Raw genomic sequence first — 17643 nt, 5'->3', positions numbered from 1 at the left:
TATTTGTTGAGCCAAGTCTGCCTTTAGCATTCTAGCTGTATGCCCAAGATACTGAAGATGTTAAATTTCTGTCTTGATAATAAATATTCTTTCTTTATCTTTCACCTGCAGATTCTCTTCAGGAGCTTGTGGGAAGAAACACTTCAAAGAAGAAATAGGCCTACTGCTTGAGGGAAATGATATGATTTTAGTAGCTGAAAAAAAGAGAGTTGAGCTACTTGATTACTATATTGCTTCCATCTTCTAAGCAAAAAGAAATATTTTCAAGCTGGAAAAAAATCAAAATACTACTTGGAAACGGGTCTCCAGCCCCTTCAAGATAAAACTCGGAGCATTATCCACACCCCTAGGACAAGCTTTAAAAATCTGCAAATCCATAATATCAGTATCAGAAATTCAGAACTTTAAGGCCAGCTACACACAGAATTTCATCTACCCCATCCAATCTACTGCATTCACACAAGAGTGTGTATTGGTGGGGGACATACATATTGCCACCTCCAGATGGAGAGTAAACTCCTTGATTATTCAAGTTTGTCCAAGTTCAGCACACTGGTGCTTCATTCATGTATGTTAAGTGAACAAACCTAAAGGCAGACTAGAAGTTCACAATATGTGAAGAAATAATAAGAATTAGCCATTCCAACAGAGTTCAAGACTCCAGGACTCCTGAGAATTACACATTTAGATGCTGGAAAAATTTGGCCGTTGATTTCAGTGTCAGTGTTAGTAATCTCTGAGAAATAGTGTATTAATAAGGGATAGGGGTGAGCAGGTTTCTGGAACACTGTAGACTGGTCACTTTTCAAATTTTCAATAGTATGTATTTCAATAATTACACAATGTAAAGCTTGATTCTGATAGCCTGCAACATGGAAGTACATAGTGATTATTAGAAGCTAAAATGTATTCTCTCAGAATGTAATTCAAAATGAATCCCCTTTCCTCTTTTGCTAAAGTTACTGGGTTGGTATATCAGGGGAATTCTATAGCCTGCCTTCGCTAATCACCATGGGTGAACAGTAAGAGGAGCTGACCACTATGAGAGCCATTCATGAGTATGGAATTTTAACTGTACAAGGAAATAAAATCTCTCAAATCAAACCTGGAACTAGTAGGCAGGGATCAAATTATATCAGGTTCATGAACAGGAATATTTAAGGCAGTAGTACAGAAACACAGGCAGGAATCAATCTATGGCTGCTTATTAGAAATGGCAGACAAGTCAGAAACCTTTACTGGGTGTCAGAACAGAAAGATGAAGAGGTGGTTATCCGGAAGCAAGAGTCATTTATCAAGGAAACCAAAGAAATGGTGAGGGGAAAAGCCAAGCCAGGTAGGCATGACAACTAAGTTCTGGGGATACAAGTTACATGGATAACACTTTTGGATCACAGTTTTTTTTCCTAATGACACCGCATCAGATGATAAAGGCATCCTTCCTGGTTTTTAAGTAACCAGGACCCTAACAATGGCAAGCTGTAATTCTAGAGCACTGTTTCTCATCTCTGGCTGCAATTAGGGGTTTTTAAAAATACCAGTGCCAAGGGTCCCAACCCTAGACCAATTAAATCAATCTCTAGGGGTACAGTCCAACCTTCAGTATTTTTTAAAAGCTCCCCCAGGTGAATTTAATGTGCAGTGAAGGTTGTGAATTACTATCCTACAGGGAAATCTCTATTGTACACTGCTCTCAAACTTTAACGTGTGTACAAATCACTTGGGGAATCTTGTTAAAATGTAGATTTTGAATTAGTAAGTCTGGGTTAGGGCCTGAGATTCAGAATTTATAACAAGTTCCCAAACAATATTAGTGGGGTTGGTCCAGAGGCCATACTTAGAGTAATAAGGCCTAGGACAATGCTATAGGCCTCTAGTTCTAGCCCTTTTCTATTGAAAATTTTATATTGGATTAAGATCTATAGGCATGGTTATCAAATATTATGATCATACAAAGAGAGAGATAGCAAAACAGTATCTCAGAATTAAGATTCAAAAATATTTTCATAAGCTGAAATAAACAAGATGAAATTTATTCCTTAACAGGGACCATCTCAAATCTATCTTATAAGCTAAGACAATTCTGAAAAAAAAAAAGATATTAAAATATATTATAAAGCAATAATAATTTCACATTGTGGCAATGGCTTATGAATAGACAGATTAATTAAATTGAATAGTAATTAGAGAAATACATTTTAAAACAAAAGAATTTGGAATATGATAAAAGTGGCTATTTAATATGGGGAGGATTGTTCAGTTAATCAAATTGAAACAAAAGAAAAAATGTCTGGCTTATTTCACTTAGCATGATGTTTTCAAGGTTCATCCATGTTGTACCATGTATCAGAATTTCATTCCTTTTTAAGGCTGAATAATATTCCATTGTATGTATATATGACATTTGTTTATTCATCTGTTGATGGGCATTTGGATTGTTTCTACCTTTTGGCTATTGTGAATAATACTGCTGTGAAAATTGATGTACAAGTATCTGTTTGAGTTCCTGTTTTCAATTCTTTTAGGTATATACCCAGAATTGGGATTGCTGGATCTTATGATAATTCTGTTTAATTTTTTGAGGAACTGCCATATTGTTTTCCAGTATGCACCATTTTACATTCCCACCAGCAATGCATGAGAGTTCCAATTTCTCCACATCCTCACCAACATCTATTTCCTTCTTTTAAAAATAATAGACATCCCAGGGCTTCCCTGGTGGCGCAGTGGTTGAGAATCTGCCTGCCAATGCAGGGGACACGGGTTCGAGCCCTGGTCTGGGAAGATCCCACATGCCGCAGAGCAACTAGGCCCGTGGGCCACAGTTACTGAGCCTGCGCGTCTGGAGCCTGTGCTCCGCAACAAGAGAGGCCGCGATAGTGAGGGGCCCGCGCATGGCGATGAAGAGTGGTCCCCGCTTGCCGCAACTGGAGAAAGCCCTGGCACAGAAACGAAGACCCAACACAGCCATAAATAAATAAGTAAATAATAATTTAAAAAAAAAAAGAATGAATCTCTTAAATAATAATAATAATAATAATAGACATCCCAATGGGTGTGAAGTAGTATAAGTAGCATCTTATTGTAATCGTGGTTCGTGTTTCCCTAATGACTAACATCTTTCATGTGATTATTGGCCGTTATATATCTTCTTTAAAGAAATGTCGACACAAGTCCTTTGCCCATTTTTAAATTGGGTTGTGTTTTTTGTTGTTGTTGTTATTGAGCTCTTACATATTTGGGATATTAATTCCTTATCAGATATATGATTTGCAAATGTTTGCTTTAATTCTGTGGGTTGTCTTTTCACTCTCTTGATAGTGTCCTTTGATGTGCAAGAGGTTTTAATTTTGATAAAGTCCAATTTATCTATTTTTTTTCCTTCTGCTGCTTCTGCTCTTGTTGTCACATCCAAGACAACCCTGCCAAATCCAATGTCGTAAAGATTTCCCCCTATATTTTCTTCTTAGAGTTTTATAGTTTTAGCTCTTACATTTAGGGCTTTGATCCATTTTGAATTAATTTTTGTATACGGTGTAAGTTAAAAGCCCAACTTTATTCTTTTGCATCTGGATATCACCAGGCCTTTTAGTAACATTTATTTTTCTCATTTATAAACAGGATTGTAATAGCTACATCCTACATTCTCTTTTAAACCTATTATATATAACATCATATTGTTAATAAGATGACTACACTGTGGGCAATTTAAGAAGTAGATTTTAATTCCATAAGACATTTTTTGTTGATTGTATTTCGTAGGTTGACTACACTCTACACCACAGCGTCTTAGCGGCCTATAAAGAAAGACATCAGGTGTGTGGAAAAAAGAAATGGACCAGGGGCTGAATTTAAACAAACAAACAAACAAAAATACCGCCAGGGGTTGTTAGGAAGAGGAGTCAACTCTAGGGATGAGCGCTGTCTTCACCAATAGGTTTGGAGACACGTAGTGTTAAGACCCCAGCTACCATTAAGGACTTTTATAATTAGAGTCTAGAAGAGTCCTCTGATGCTCTTGTGGAATAAAGGCATTTCTTGGTAGTTTGCAGCAGACCAGTTTTGTTTTCTGCTCGGCGTTAACCCAGGAATTTTACCACTCACCCCGGCTGGGCTGCGCGGCCGCCCTCCCGCCGGGGCCGCGCTCACCCCTCGCGTCCGGGTCGCCCTGGTCGCGGTCCTCGCATCCTCCCCGGGGTCCGCCGCCCCTCCGCGGGCCTTCCCATCCTGCCTCCCCTCCTTGGAGCCGGCCGCTCCTCTTGAGCCGCGGCACTCGCGCATCTCGCGGCTCCTCCGCAGCCGCCGCTCGGCTGCAGAGGCCAGCGCTCCACCCCGAATGACCCCGTGGCGGTTTGCGGGGCTGTGCTGTTCCAGCTCCCGCAGGGCGAGCCCTCCGGCGTGGGGCCCGGCCCTGGAGTGTGGCTGTGAGCCCCAAGAGACCTGCAGACCTCTTCAGACCACCGTGTATCTTTCAGGACAGGATTTCTGCGGACAGCATTTGGAGTGTCTCCCGCCAAAAGCAAAACACTCGGGACGACAGAAGCTTAACTCTGCTCTTACCCCCAGCGGAGCTTCAGAAGGTGGGGCAGGTCGCGGTTGAGCAAGGGAGGCTGGGTCGTTGGGTCGCTACGGGGATGGGGATACGGGTGGCGGCAAGCAGAACGGACCTGAACACGTTTACAAATCCAGCCTCTTGTGAGGTTATGAATCGCGGCCTGGTCCGACGGTTATGACCTAGTGAGACAATTACCTACCCCTGGTCACCTACACAGCACTGCCTTTGACTGAACGATACCTTTTCAGAGCAGATGCTCGGGCTTCCTCCGTTAATATGTACATGTGGGGTGGATATCATAAGTCATAAACTTTAGTGAGAAGTAGGCTGATATCAAAAATTAAAAAGCAGAAAAGAACCTCAAGATGATTATGCCTAAAAAGTCTGCTTACAGACAAAATCATAGAAAACGTATTCTCTTCTTGAAGATTCCTAAGTATGGAGATTTTAAAAGATTATTTAGATAGTTAAGTTCTTCAACACATGTAAATGTAGTTCATGTACGAGTAAGGCAGCGTGATAATAACGGGAAAAGTCAAGAACTTGGAATCAGGGCAAATGTAGTTGAGTCCCGGTTCTGCCTCTTTTTAAATTGTGGACTTGGGCAAATCACCTAACCTCTCCCCGCCTTAATTTCGTCATCTTTAAAATAAGAATAAGAATAGCATCAACGTTATCATACTGTTACAAGAAATAAATGAGGTAGAGTATATAAAAAGTATATTGTAAAGTGCTATATAAATATTAAATTTTCAACAAATGTGTGTTGAAACTTACACTGTAGCCATTTATTCCCAGAACGACTTATTTCTATTTTTTATCTTTATAATCAACATTGACACTTTTCCTTTTCTCTACATCATTGTATTGGTCACTGCACACCACTTTAAAATGGTTTTTTGTCATCATGTTCTATAACTTTAATTTTGGTAAGGCCAACCTTATGAAAATTTATTATTTTCTGTGAGCCATGACATTTACAATTCAGGTGCCACCAAGTGGATGGTGGTGCCTGTTTTATGGTTGTGTGGGCTTACTGGCTAGCATATTCTCTGATTTGGATAAAAGAAAATAGATTAGTCTAGAACCTAGCCAATTTTTTCTATCATATCTATTTAAAAAAATAATAGTCCTAAAGTATGACCTACTTAATTACTAATGACATATGTTGGATATCTTATTCAATAAGACATAGAGACACACAAACACATATTCAAAGCCCTTTCCTCACTCAATTTCAACTTTTTTTTTTTTAATAAAGGGATTCTTTTTTTAAAAATAAATTTATTTATTTATGGCTGCGTTGGGTCTTTGTTGCTGCGCATGGGCTTTCTCTAGTTGCAACGAGCGGGAGCTACTCTTTGTTCGTTGCGGTGCACAGGCTTCTCATTGCGGTGGCTTCTCTCTTTGCGGAGCATGGGCTCTAGGCGCGCGGGCTTCAGTAGCTGTGGCATGTGGGCTCAGTATTTGTGGCTCATGGGCTCTAGAGCGCAGGCTCAGTAGTTGTGGCGCATGGGCTTAGTTGCTCCGTGGCACGTGGGATCTTCCCAGACCAAGGATTGAACCCCTGTACCCTGCATTGGCAGGTGGATTGTTAACCACTGCACCACCAGGGAAGTCCTCAACTCTTTTTAATAACAACTTGCCAAAACCATCAAAGGTTCTTTTGGAGTTGAAGCCAGAGCTGGAATGTTGCAGCTATTAGAATGGATGAAAGGTGAAGGCAGTAGAGAGCTACTGGAGTGGTGCATTCCTGAAAGCCCTGAAGAACAGGTGGGTCAAGTTACCAAAGTAGAGCAGGTAGGGTAGGAACCAGAAAGGAGTTGTGGTATGCTCAGCATTAGTAACTGGGATGTCAGGGAGAATGTTGACATCAAGTCAGTACCAAAATGAGCCAGGAAATTAGGACACCAAAAATGATGCCTTACCAGGGCAGCAATTAGGGACCAAGATGAGTCAGGCTGCCATGGGAAAAAGCCAATGTATCCTTGTATTAAATCTTGTATGCAAACGAATGCCACCTGGAAACTAGAATCTCCCTTTGGGTTGATGTCAACAGCTTTCCACAGTTGTCTTCCTTTTTAAAAAATCTGATGTTTATTGGGCACTTGGTATGTGCCATCAGTGTTCTAAGCACTTTATTTGTATTATCTCTTGTAATTTTTATAACAATCCTATGAAGTAATCTATTTTTCTGCATTTTATAGAAGAAACTGAGGCAAAGGAGGTTAATCAGCTTGTCCAAGGTTACTCACCCAATAAATATTAGAGCTGTGACTCTATTTCAGGCAGACCTCAGAGCCTATGCTCTAAGCCACTATAGTACATGGCTCGCCGCAGTTTTAACTCATGCTTATCAACTATCACCATTTCACCAGGCTCAGCCTTGAGAGAGATGGCTAGAGGCATGCATATCAGGCCCAGATATTATTTAGTCTATTGTTTCTGTTAAGGACATAATATTTTAATAATTTTTAAAGAAGTATAACTTAAGGGGAAAAAATCTTTATCTTTATTCCCTTTGAGGTTAAAAAGCCTCTATATAGTTTGCTGCATAAAAGCACTTGAAATTTTGCCATCAGAATTCTTCATCGTGGATTCTGCTCAATTTTTTTCATTTATGGAAGACAAGTTAGCTTTATTGTTCCTCCTTCAAGGAAAGACCACATTTACCTCTCTGCATTCTAACTCTCAATCCCTGCATCTTTTCTTTGTGGAGGCATATTGGATTTAAAGGGATTTCAGGATATCCAAATGAAAATGTCAGCAAATGAGATATGTGGGGTTAGAAATCAAGAGAAATTAGGACTAGAGCTATGAATGTGGGTGTTACTCATGGAGAGGTTATAGTTTAAGTCGTGGGAAAATATTCAAAAAATGAAAAAAGAGAGCTCAATCCAGATGGAAAAGACTTTATGGATCATTCTAGTTCAGTCGTTTTCACAAATCTCAACTCCCCAGAACAAAAAAAATCCAGCTCTACTGCTGTACCTGTGATGATGGAAACTCATTACCCCCTGCATTAGTTTCCTCTTGTCACTGTAACAAATTACCATGAATTTAGTGGTTTAAACAACACAAAAATACAGTCCTACGGTTCTGGAGGTCAGAAGTCCAAAATGAGTTTCACTGGGCCAAAATCAAAGTGTTGGCAGGGCTGAGTTCCCTCCAGAGGCTCTAGGGTAGAACCTGCTTCCTTGCCTTTTCCCGTGTCTGGAGGCTGCCTGCATTCTTTGGCTCATGGCCCCTTCCTCCATCTTCAAAGCCAGAAACATAGCATCTTCACATCTTCCTTCGTCTCTGGCCCTCTGCTTCCATCATCACATCTTCTTTGATTTTTCTGCCTCCCTCTTTCATCTTTTAAGGACCATTATGATTACACCAGGCTTATCTGGAAAATCCAGAATAATCTCCTTAAATTAATCATATCTGCAAAGTCTCTTCTGCCATGTATGGCAACATATGCAGGGGTTCCAGGGATTAACATATGGACATCTTTGAGGGCCATTAGTCTACCACACCCTGCAAAGTAGCCCACATCCTAATGGCTAGAAAGTTCTTATATTGAGCTAAACTTTGCCTACATTTTGTGCATTGACCCAGGCTTTGTCTTCTGAAGTCACAAATATTAAGTTTAATATCTGCCACATAACTCTCCTTCAGATACTTGAAGATATATTGACCCCCTCTCCCCCAAACAAAACCATTTCTTCAGCAGCTTAATAGGATATAGTTCCAAATTCTATTATCTTGGTTGGACTCCTGTGGAAAACTTTGTTTTATCAATGTTTATTTGAAAATGTGGTGTGGCCTGATCAAGCAAGAATAGGTAGGGCCAATATTCCTCTGGTTCTAAGCACTGAATTTTAATTAACGAAGCCCATGATTGTAGTCTATTAAATTGCTGTCTTTCCAAATACTACTGAAGGACATGTTTACCTGAGCTATAACTGTAAAGTTGATTTTTAACTAAAATACTGGCTTTTACAATTAGGTTTATCAAATAACTCTTTAATGTCAATGAACAAATTAATAATCCTTAACTACATGTGATCTACACACTTAATTACATGTGAGTTCCTATCCAAATCATTAATAAAAAAGTTAAGTGTGATGGAGCCCGTAACAGAGCCTTGCAGCATAACTGAAGGACTTGTCCAAGAGAACATTTATCTGCTTTCTTGGGCCTAAGTCCTTCAAACAAGATCTAACTGCATTATAATCTGAGCCACAGTTTTTCATCTTGTCCACAAGGAGTTCAATGTTTTATGCTCTTCATATAGCATTTTCCTTGACTACCAATCTACCAATATACCAATATTATCTGAAAAAGAAAGAAAGTTAGTGTAGCTTAAGTTATTTTTGGTAAACTCAGGCTGGCTGCCAGTGATCAACATCTTCTCCTTAAGTGCTCTCAAATCACCTATGAAAATACATTCTAGACTTTTTCCTGGTACTAATATTAAGTTTGCCAGAATACAGTATGCAGACTATATTTTCCTTCCCTTGCTGAAAATTGTCTTGTTCTGACTTTACAGTCTTTTGATCCCTCTCTTCTTCCTTACAGTTCCTCAACTGTGAATCATTGTGATGATGTACAGCAGGAATGGCCTCATCTGGAAACCCTCTTGGTCCAGGCTGGGTTGTGAGGCACATTCAACTCCTCAGAGACTAATAGTAAGGAACGCAAAGAGTAGTTTCATCATGTGAGAGGAACGGGGTAGATGGTATATGTGGAGGCTGTATCGATGATTAAGTACAAAATAAATAAATTTCATTACTTTCAATTTAATTGTGTATTTACTTAGCTTCCTTACAAGTCTACAAAGAAGTTAGAAGGTGACTAGAGGAGCAATAGGAAACTTTTTGTTCTGAAGCGTAGAGATCTTTGATCAAGTACATACTGGTAAGAGACTTACCAATATATAACCAACACAACCAACAGTGAATAGGTTTTTATCACAATTTATCACTTTCCAGGCTAAAAAATCCTATTTTTACATGTGAATAGTTTATACTCATACCATTAATCAAGAAAATACGGCAACAGAAGCATAATCTACAATTTTGATGATTTTTAATAAATAATCTGGTGAAAGACTTTTAGTGGGATAGGTGCAATTAGGTACATGCCTGGTTTGGGTACTGGTGCTCTTAAACATTTGTGGAGGTTATAAATTTAGTCTGTTTCCACAATATAAGAATACATAGATATTGAACAAAGACTAATTTAAAAACTGACTTTTTTTTTTTTAATACCATATATATATATTTTTTTTTAATTAATTAATTTATTTTTGGCTGTGTTGGGTCTTCATTTCGGTGCACGGGCTTTCTCTAGTTGTGGCAAGTGGGGGCCACTCTTCATCGCGGTGCGCGGGTCTCTCACTATCGCGGCCTCTCTTGTTGCGGAGCACAGGCTCCAGACGCGCAGGCTCAGTAATTGTGGCTCACGGGCCTAGCTGCTCCGCGGCATGTGGGATCTTCCCAGACCAGGGCTCGAACCCGTGTCCCCTGCATTGGCAGGCAGATTCTCAACCACTGCACCACCAGGGAAGCCCTTAAAAACTGACTTTTAAATGTCAAATGAGAAAGATTTTTGGAAATGGTTATTCTCCTCTTGGGAAAACTTGCTCATGGTAGGCTTCCAATTGATATTTGTTAAATGATTAAAAACTTGGTAGTACCATCCAAATTATTGGTTTAATTAAAATTTGTCTATGTTAGCAAACTCTCTCTCTAGCTGCTAAGGGCAGCATTAATAACTTGCATACAGAGAGAGAGAGAGAGACACTTGTGTAATGAGATGCCATAGACATTTCTAATAATTATATTTTTATGAAAAAAAAATAGAGAAAAAATCCTCAATTCTTTAGATATTGAGATGTCTTTGCATTTTTTTAGATTTTTCAACTTGTTTTTCTTAGTTTTTATAACATATTTCATATTTCAGCAAGGAAAAACTTTAAAAACCTCTGGCATGTATAGCACCATGTTTTTAATTAAAATGCCAAGACTATTCTCTTATAATGCTAGGTAGATGTGTTTATTAGAGCATAAACTCTCTGAGCATAGAACTTTGTGCTATTTGTCTTTATATCCCCAGTACCTGGGGCAGGAGGAGTTCAGTAAACGTTTGTATAAATGAAAACATTACCTTTCAGATCATCTGTATGAAGAGAACAGAACAAAAGAGGATGTATAAAGATTTTCACTTACTTAATTTAGTACATCGTCTTTACAGATGTTTGGTGTTTATCGTCTCTGGAGAACAAAAGTGGTCTGAAGCTGAAGAGATAGTTCTTCATGACTTAAGCAATGAAGAGAAATGAAGAACTAAGTTCCATGTTTACCCATTTGACTTGCTCTTAAACTTTAGTCTGAGTTCCTTATATCCCCTCCACAAAATGGGCCAAGTCAGTTAAGTAAGGTTACCAAGAAGTTTTGAGGATATGTGAATGAATGTGAAAAACCATTCATTATAACAGCTACATAAACATTGTACACATTTAAGAAAAGAATAGTGCTATTTAAATTTTATATGTATACAAAATTAACAAATCCTCTTTGGTCTATATCATTCTAAACAGCATTTTTATACCTACACTTTGGGATTTTGACCTTTTGGTTAATCCAGAAATTTGGTCCAGTTAGTTCTTTCACACATGTGTGCATGGGTGTGTGTGTGTTCGTGTGTAAATTTTGGTTTTGCTCTCACGTCGGAATTTCTCATTTGTCTCTGGCAGTCATAGATAACATTACTTCACAGAACCACTCTAGGAGGCGGTTTAGAATAATTATTTAGTTTTATGGTCTTGTGAAGCTAGATTTGTTTTTTGATAGAATGTATGTAATACAAATCTTTCTCATTAAAGTCCTCCTAACAATAGAGAAAAGTAAATATTACTATCTCAACTTTCCACAAAAGATCTGGAAACCAGGGTAGCCCTAAGATGTTCATCTTTATCAAGTCCCATTTTTAGCTTTAAAAATTCATGGACTATTTTGCCAGAATACGTATGTTCATTATCTTGATTGTGGTATTGCCACAGGTATGTACATATGTCAAAACTCATCAAATTATACACTTAAAATGTAGAGTTTATTGTACATCATATATCCTAAGAAAATTGTAAAAAAAAAATGTAGCTTCATGGAAGAATGAGTGAACTATAGTAACACAAAACATAGATGAACGCCACAAACATAATGTTCAGCAAAAAAAGCCAGATACAAAAGAGTACATGATATGTGATTCACTCTTAAGGGATGGTAGTAACTCAAAAGGAGTATAATGAGGTCTTCTGAGGTGATGGTGATTTTGTTTCTTGAATTGGATTACATGGGTCCATTTACTTCATGAAAATTCATTGAACTGTGCTTTTATGCACAGGATCTCTGTGGTGAGGGAATAGTTCTGTATCTTGATTATGGTGGTAGTTATACAAATCTACAAAGATGTGATAAAGTCTTGTAGATTTTTTATACACACATACAAATGAATGCATGTAAAAGTGGTGACATCTGAGTCTGAGTGGTGAAGTCTGTGGATTGCACCAATGTGCAATCAGTTTCCTGGTTTTGATATTATACTACAGTTATGTAAGATGCTACCATTGGGGGAAACTGGGTGGAAACTCTCTGTACTGATTTTTCAACTTCCCGTGAATCTATAATTATTTCAAAATAAAAATTCTATTGTGTAAAGTAGTATTTTAGTATGTGAGCATCTTTTCAATTTTCTACTTATATCCCCTTTCTAGAAATTTCCCTCCTCCCCCCGCTCAGGATTGTGGTGAAAGCTGTTATGTTCAGTCTAAGTGGTCCCAAACCTAGATGGCAGTTGATTAGTCCAGGGGTGGGCATCTATCCTAAAGAGGGAATTAGAGCCTTTTCCTGAAAAAATGGCATTTGGACTGGGAGCTGTCTCTCTTCATGTGCCTATACCTTGTGAATTCAAGAGCTTTCCAGAGTGTCCTGTTTTCCATTGTGTAGTCAAGGGTAGCAGAGGAACCTGGTCTACAGAGAAAAGGTGGTATGAAGTAGATGTACAAAAAGCAGGAGACACAGGAGAGGGAGAGTCCTTTGGACATTCCTGGCTCCTTATGTGCAGCTGAATTCCCATCCTTTGGTTTGCAAGAGCCTTCTATGCCTTTATAATAAATCCATCTTCCTATCTAAAAAAGATCCATTTGGATTTCTATTAGTTGCAATCATAACGAATCCTAATAAATACATCTAGGAAGATAAAACCATATTTATCCTGAGGCTTACACTTAGAATGTTTTTTTTTTTAATTTTTAAATTGAAGTATAGTTGATTTACTATGTTGTGTTAATTACTGCTGTGCAGCAAAGTGAGTCAGTTATACATATATGTACATTGTTTTTTAATATTCTTTTCCATTATGGTTTATCAATTTTTTTTAAATTTAAGAAGTATGACTTTACAGTATCTGAGATAAAGATTTCCACTTCCCCATAGTGCAATCTCACAGGATGTACAAAAAATTTAACCCGTCCCTCACATTTTCAGGTGAGAAAACTGAAGCCAGAAAAGTTAAGGGACTTAGCCAAAATCATACAGCCAGTTTCTAGAAGATCCAGAATCACTGTCCTGTTACCTCTCTCACTCCAATATTACATTGTATGTCCTGGAGGGAAGCCCCAGGTTGCTCCATTGAAGGTTTTATTTGCTTGTTTTTAGTGTAGAAGCTGCATAACTAATGACTCAGAACGTGGTTAATAAGGACCTACTTGAGAGATCAAATGAATAAGGGGTAGGGAATAGGGCTATAAATAGAGTTATAACTATAGGCACTTAATACTAAGAAAAACTTTAACTTTTATCATTATTAGTCATAGAGCTATTCCATTTATGATTAGGACAGATATACAGTCTTTTGAAAGTCAAAGGAAACATAACTTCAGGACAGATTAGGCGAACATTTTAATTCAAATAGTGAGTATCTAGAATTGAGGGAAAAATTTAAGACTATATTAAACAGGATGTCAATACTCAGTTTGACGTACACTTCCTGAGAGGTGGAGGTTTGCTCTGAAACTTCCTGCTTGGTCATAAAGGGGAACAAAGCAACTGGAACACGTTAGTCTTTCTCTCTCAATCTGGTCCAATGTGGTTGATGAAAAATGCTGATTTGGGATTATTCTTAAAAAAACAAAAGTAGCTGAAACACAGCTTCGTGTTGACTGTATTTCAGGAGGCACCTGTAAGGTAGGAAAGAAGTATTTACCCAGTTTTTAAATAAAGAGAAATCTGATAAACACGTGACTTGCTGGAAATCAAAGCACTGAATAGAAGAAGTGTAATTTGCAGCTTTCAGTTTCTATGTTCCCTTAATGGAAGTAGCTGCTCTTATCACTGACAATGCATTGGCCCCCTAAAGTTGTAGCTGTCTACTTTTTGATGAAAGTTGTCTGTTGATCGTGCCCCAAATGTCTCTGCTGGGGCTGTGGACCATCACATAGCCCTCTGTTATGCGTACCTGTAACTCTCACTACTCTTGTTCTCCCCTAAACCGCAGATCGTCTTATCTTTTTAGTAATTCCACTTGTAGAGGGGCGTTTTAATATTAATTTCCCAAGAGTAGGGAACCCAGCTCCATCACCACCTCAGGTGCATAAGGGTTGTGCTTGGTCTTGATTTCCTGGAGCTGTACTCTCCCAGAGAGCAAGCACTCGCTCACTCACATGCTTAAGACCTTAAAACCTTTGGGCTAGGGGGAAAGAAAAAATTTTCTCACTATACAGTTGCCTAAGAAAGCAAATAACTGAAAAAAGATAAAAAAGGAAGGAAGGAAGGGAGGGAGGGAGGGAGGAAAGGAGGGGAGGGGAGGGGAGGGAGGGAGGAAGGAGCAAAAAAGAAATAAATAAAGGCTTCCCGGTTTCTTAAGATGTCTTCTGAGGGAGGGGTGTAAACAGGGCAGGAAAGGCTTCTTTGACCCTCATGGCAAGTACATTTCTTCTTGTACTTGAGTAGAGCCCCAACGCTTTCATACTCAGTTGGCTTCCCAGTGTCCACACTCCTTTCTGGAACATTTTCTATCTCTTCCCGGCCTGCAGCATTGCATCTTCATAATATTGCTTTGCAAACAAATATATCATGCCTGTGGGTTTGCTACTAGCATTTGGCATAATATTAATTCATAACCCACTCCCAAGTCCCCATTAGGCACAGTTCCAGCTTGCAACTCTGTCACAGAGTTATCCTTATAAGTGTATTCAATTTAATTTAGCAAACACTTGTTAAATAGATACGGTGAGATAAATTAGAACTCATAATCCTATAACTTTGAAACTATGATAAATATCCAACATTGACAGATGATATTAAAAAGGTACAGACAATAAATAGACACTCAGAAAGTGATGACAGGAGAGAACAATTCCAAATGAGAATGGTGGGATTTTAGCAAAGTAGAACCTCGTTTGAAAAAAATTACTATTCTTTTCTTTGATGACAAAAAGAATACCAGCTTTTCATTCTTAAAAGTTTGAAAAACACAGAAAAGCAGAAAGAAAGAAAAAAATACCCACCCCTGAGATAATCACTTTTAACGTTTTGGCATACACATTTCAACATTTCATTTACATACAGCCACCAACACACACACATACAACAGGGATCTTATCTATGTAACACTCTGTAACATTTTTTAACCTAGCAATATTTTGTGAATATTTACTTACATCCTGAAATAGTCTTATATATCTGATTGTCAATTCCAGAATATGGATGGTCTATACTTAATCCCTGCTATTAGATATTTAGTTTGTTTCCAATTTTTAAACATAAACAACACCGTTGTTAACTACCATACGGAAATCATTTTGTAAGTATCAGGTTATTTTCTTAAGTTCCTAGAAATTGAACTGCTTAGTTACCTATTTAAACATTTTAAGGCTTTTATGACACTCCTACCAACAACATGTGAGGACTTCCTATGCTGATGGGTAAAACTTTTCTAGGGGTGACAATATCCCTTCTTTGAAAACTTGATTTGTTTTGAAGATGCAGAAATTGTATAACAGAGATTTTCCTTCTTGATATGTCATACCAGGAAAAAGACACAATGCTCTATCCATTCTACCCTGCCAGCTTGGTGTTTGGGCGGAGAAGGGTAAGTTTGTGTTTAAGGTGGTATCACACCCTTGTCACGTGAGCTACAATACGTAGATCAAAGAGGAGAAAAGTTTGGGGCGGTTCTTTTCATCTCCAGTTTGCTTGTGCTTAATGCCTTCTGTGCAATACTAAGCAGTCTACTACAAGTGGACAGTATGGGTCTTTCTTACCTGAATCTTCTCCCCTTCAAAGATAACAAATTCATTATTCATTATTTCATCATTTCATTAAATATTCATGAACTGAAAGATCAGGTCTACGATTTTTTTGTGTGTTTAATTGTAAACTATGTAATTTTTATTAAAAAAAAGAGAAAAAGAAAACCAAGTGGCATTAACTTGATTTGAGTATATGCATGATGAGGGTTAATCCCCTCCTGTTTTAATGACTATGGCATTAAGTGTATATATATCTCAATTTTTAGTGCAGTGCAACCTATCATTGAGAAATTTCAAGACTATTATTTAAGATGTTGATTGTATGATATATAGGTGTCATATGTGTGTGGTTTAACCTAAGACACACTTAGGATAGGGGACAAAGTATATTGTGGCTTTATTACAAACCTGTATTAAGAAGTACATAGTAGGGCTTCCCTGGTGGCGCAGTGGTTAAGAATCCGCCTGCCAATGCAGGGGACACGGGTTCGAGCCCTGGTCTGGGAAGATCCCACATGCCGCGGAGCAACTAAGCCCGTGCGCCACAACTACTGAGCCTGCACTCTAGAGCCCGCGAGCCACAACTACTGAGCCCGTGTGCCGCAACTACTGAAGCCCGCGCGCCTAGAGCCCGTGCTCCGCAGCAAGAGAAGCCACCGCAATGAGAAGCCTGCGCCCCACAACAAAGAGTAGCCCCCACTCACTGCAAGTAGAGAAAGCCCACGTGCAGCAGCGAAGACCCAATGCAACCAAAAATTAAATAAATGAATAAATAAATAAATTAAAAAAAAAAAAAAAGAAGTACATAGTAATATATATATGTATATATAGTAATCCTGGAATAACAATAGGTCATATATTATTGAAAAATATTATGTGAAGCAAAATTTCAACTAGTGATTTATTTTGCTTGTCTAGCACTCACCACTCCTACCCCTCCCCCAAGTAGAATATAAAGACTGTGAGCTTGTCTGTCTTGTTCACTGCTGCATTCCTATCTTGAACAGTTCCAGATCTGCAGTAAAAGGCTTACAAATATTTGCTGAATGAATGAAAAATAGACATAATTTTAAAAGAATAAAAAATGGCCTTAATTTATAAAAGTACTATAAACAAAAGTTCTAAAGGCATCCAGTTATAAAACAAACCAGATTTTTCAACAGAGTTGCATGTTTAATCTAATTCCAAACCTTAAAGTGGTAGCACAAAAAAAAATAAAGTGGTAGCACGCATTACTGGTTCTCAATGAATGATGTAGTTGGATATTAGTAGTAATAGTTAAAATGCAGGTGACTAATAAAGGCATAGAGGGGTTCATAATACCAGTGTCATAGTTAGCCTTTGGGGTTCTGACTGAACATTTGAGAAAGGACAGAGCATCAGTCCATGTGGGCAGGTGTTTAAGCCTATAGAGGATGAAAAAGGAGGTAACTGCAGTAGTAATTTCTCTTTTTCTGATTTTGTGGGCTTCTATTTAACTTTTGTTTTTCACCCTTTATCATCCCAAATTAGAGGATCAGTTAACTCCGGGGCACCTGAGTAACTGATCTTTGGTAACTTGATAACTTACATAATTTTAGGAGAATTAATTAAAATATGTTAAACGTAATGGAAGCTTAGCAAGCCCTATCTTTTTCCAGATGACTACCACGTGTACCCTTTAAACTTGAACTTTTAGCGAAAGTCTTTAATATCAGAAAAAGGCAGATTTTTTAAAACTCATTTTTATTATGAAATATATACACCAAAGAGCATATAAAACATAAAGATTTTTAAAATAATGACTAA

At 38.2% G+C, this 17643-nt stretch overlaps 1 protein-coding gene across 1 annotated transcript in view; it reads right to left on the bottom strand.

Annotated features, from left to right (window-relative positions):
- Positions 1–9893: 9893 nt before the first annotated feature.
- Positions 9894–17643, bottom strand: part of LOC309625075 (uncharacterized protein) — a 48790-nt gene continuing 41040 nt past the window's right edge. Inside the window, exon 8 of the mRNA XM_082384194.1 lies at positions 9894–13782. The gene's annotated coding sequence lies outside the window, so the exon portion shown is untranslated. The remainder of the gene's footprint in view (positions 13783–17643) is intronic.

This window comes from Balaenoptera borealis (genome assembly GCF_965194805.1).
Source record: "Balaenoptera borealis genome assembly, chromosome: 3".
Taxonomy (NCBI): domain Eukaryota; kingdom Metazoa; phylum Chordata; class Mammalia; order Artiodactyla; family Balaenopteridae; genus Balaenoptera; species Balaenoptera borealis.
Note: the sequence above shows the minus strand (reverse complement) of the source record. Positions and strands in the feature narration are given on the sequence as shown.